At 45.3% G+C, this 3,456-nt stretch overlaps 1 pseudogene; it reads right to left on the reverse strand.

Moving 5' to 3' along the window:
* Positions 1 to 813: 813 nt before the first annotated feature.
* LOC124620455 lies at positions 814 to 931 on the reverse strand (annotated as a pseudogene).
* Between the last annotated feature and the right edge of the window lie 2,525 nt (positions 932 to 3,456).

Genomic DNA, 3,456 nt, shown 5'->3' on the forward strand with positions numbered 1-3,456 from the left:
GCGACTTGTGCCACTGAGTGGGTTCATAACTGCATGTGTGCTGGTATTAGAATGTGATGAGGATTATAACTGTCAAAACACAATGCGGCGGCGTTGCGCCTACATTGGTAGAGATATTTTTACAGAGTGGTAATAGAACTGAAAAGTAACGGTAGGGTCATGTTGTTCTCTGAATCTATCATAATTGTTTGTGAATAGAAAGGGCACGATGAGGACAAATTTTCTCTAATTGAGTCATGGCAAAAATTTTCAAATGCGTGTGAATTCCTAAGGGACCAAACTGCTGAGGTCATCGGTTCCTAGACTTGCACACTATTTAAACTAACTTACGCTAAAAGCAACACAAACAACCACGCCCGACGCAGGAGTCGAACGTCCGGAAGGAGGGGCCGCGCAAACCGTGACACGGCGCCTCAAACCTCGCGACCACTCAGCGCGGCTGAGTCATGGAGACAAGCTTTGTAATTCTATCACCAGTCTGTGCTTGACTGTTTGTTAGCTCGTTGCATCAGTGTAGTCTATGTTGTTCACCTCTGTTGTCTGTCTGTTGAGTAGGTAAGGTATTGACTGCAATTAAGCGTGGCATATTTATTAAGAATCACATGTCTACATAAACTTAACTCCTCCCGCACAGGCCATGAAGGACCAAAGGTACCGACCGGCCGCCGTGTCATCCTCAGCCCACAAGCGTCACTGGATGCTGCGGATATGGAGAGGCATGTGGTCGGCACACCGCTCTCCCGAGACCGGTGCCGTTACTTCTCAGTCAAGTAGCTCCTCAGTTTGCCCCACAAGGGCTGGGTGCACCCCGCTTACCAACAGCGCTCGGCAGACCGGATGGTCACCCATCCAAGTCCTAGCCCAGCCCGACAGCACTTAACTTCGGTGATCTGACGGGAACCAGTATTACCACTGTGGCAAGGCCGTTGGCCTACGTAAACTTTAATGAATTACTATTTCATGTTCTTAGGGCCCTCTTTGAAGCTTTTGTAGCTTTACGCTGAAGAGACGAAAGTTATGGAATAGCTAAATGCACATACACAGATGGCCGTAATATCGTGTACACAAGGTATAAAAGGACAGTGTACTGGCGAAGCTGTCATTACTCAGGTTACTTCTGTGAATGTTTTTACTACGTCATTACGCCCCCAGGCAGGGGTTTAGCAGCTTTTGAACACGGAATGGTAGAGCTAGACATATGGGACATTTCATTTCAGAAATCATTTGGGAATTCAATATTCCGAGGACCATAGTGTTAACAATGTGCTGAGAATACCATATTTAAAGTTTTACCTTTCACAGTTGACAACGAGTGGTCGAAGGTCTTCACTTAACGACCGAGAGCAGCGGCATTTACATAGTGTTGTCAGTGCTGATATACAAGCAACGCTGCTTGAAATAACCGCAGAAATCAATGTGGGACTACGACGAACGTACCCGTTAGGACAGTAAGGAGATATGTGAGGCCGGCCGGTGTGACCGAGTGGCTCTAGATGCTACAGTCTGAAACCGCGCGACCGTTACGGTCGCAGGTTCGAATCCTGCCTCGGGCATGGATGTGCGTGATGTCCTTAGGTTAGTTAGGTTTAAGTAGTTCCAAGTTCTAGGGGACTGATGATCTCAGAAGTTGAGTCCCATAGTGCTCAGAGCCATTTGAACTATTTGAATTTGAAGAAATGTGGCTTTGATGGACTATGGCACCAGAGAACGACACGAGTGCCTTTGGTACCACCACAACATCGCCTGCACCGCCTCTCCTGGGCTCGTGACCACATCGGTTGGACCCTAGAGGACTGGAAAACCGTGGCCTGGTAAGATGAGTGCCGATTTCAATTGGTAAAAGCTGATACTGGGGTTCGAGATTGGCGCCAACTCCACGAAGCTATGGACCCAAGTTATCAACAAAACTCTACGCGAACTGATGGTTTCTCAATAATGGTGTGGGCTGTTTTTACATGGAATGGACTGGATTTTATGATCCAAGTGAACCATCATTGACCGGAAATATGTTCGACTGCTTGGACACCATTTTCAGCCATTCATGGACCTTACGTTTCCAAACGATGATGGAATTCTTATGTATAGAACATGTGTGGGTCATAATCGAGAGGCCAGCTCGTGCACAAAACGCTGCGCGGGCAACAGTTTCCCAATTATGGCCTGGTATAGAGAAAACATGGCCCTGTAGTTATGCAGGGGATTCCAAAGACTTGTTGAATCCATGCCTCGTTAAGCTGGTGCGATATTAGGTGCCCCATGATTTGTCACCTCGGAGTACTTATCTCCGATAAACTGTTTCAATTCAAGTTAATTGATTTGAACATCGAGCGTAAGAGTTTGCCCTAATTATTTACGCATGCGCTTGCCGTCGTAAATTGCTGTTAATAGAACATTACATTTGGTCAGAAGTCCATTCTTACGAAAACCTCAACGAAATACCACTTCCACCGAAAGCGCGAGCCACCGCGAAAGCCAATTTCGTGCCCCTAAGAGCTGCAAGAAAGATGTGAAGAAATCTAAAAACAAATGATTGTTAGAAGAACTGACTCAGAATATAGAAAATTCAAAACAGCCTTTGGTGAAATTAAAAACACGGGTGGTAACATTAAGAGTGCAGTGGGAATTCCATTGCTAAATGCAGAGGAGAGAGTGAATAGATAGAAAGAGCTTACTGAAGGTCTATATGAAGGGGAAGATTTGTCTGATGACGTGATACAAGAATAAACAGGAGTTGATGACGAAGAGATAGTGAATTCAGTATTGTAATCAGAAGTTCAAATAGCTTTGGAAGACTTAAAATCGAATAATACAGTAGGGATGGATAACATTCCATCAAAATTGGTTAAACCATTAGGCGAAGAGGCAACAAACTAATTTTTCGATTTGGTGTGTAGAATATATGAGTCTGTGGACTTAGGATAAACATCATTCAGATTATACCGAAGATTGCAAGAGCCGACAAATGTCAGAATTATCGCACAATCAGCTTAACAGCTCATGCGTACAAGTTGCTGATAATACACTACTCGCCATTAACATTGCTACACCACGAAGAGGACGTGCTACAGATGCAAAATTTAACCGACAGGAAGCCGATGCTGTGATATGCAAATGATTAGCTTTTCAGAGCATTCACACAAGGTTGGCGCCGGTGGCAACACCTACAACGTCCTGACATGAGGAAACTTTCCAACCGATTTCTCATACACAAACAGCATTTGACTGGCGTTGCCTGGTGAAACGATGTTGTAATGCCTCGTGTAAGGAGGAGAAATGCGTACCATCACGTTTCCGACTTTGATAAAGGTCGGATTGTATCCTATCGCGATTGCGGTTTATTGTATCGCGACATTGCTGCTCGCGTTGGTCGAGGTCCAATGACTGTAAGCAGACTATGGAATCGGTGGGTTCAGGAGGGTAATACGGAACGCCGAGCAATGTCGTTAGTCACTCACA

Source organism: Schistocerca americana, chromosome 6, assembly GCF_021461395.2.
Source record: "Schistocerca americana isolate TAMUIC-IGC-003095 chromosome 6, iqSchAmer2.1, whole genome shotgun sequence".
NCBI lineage: Eukaryota > Metazoa > Arthropoda > Insecta > Orthoptera > Acrididae > Schistocerca > Schistocerca americana.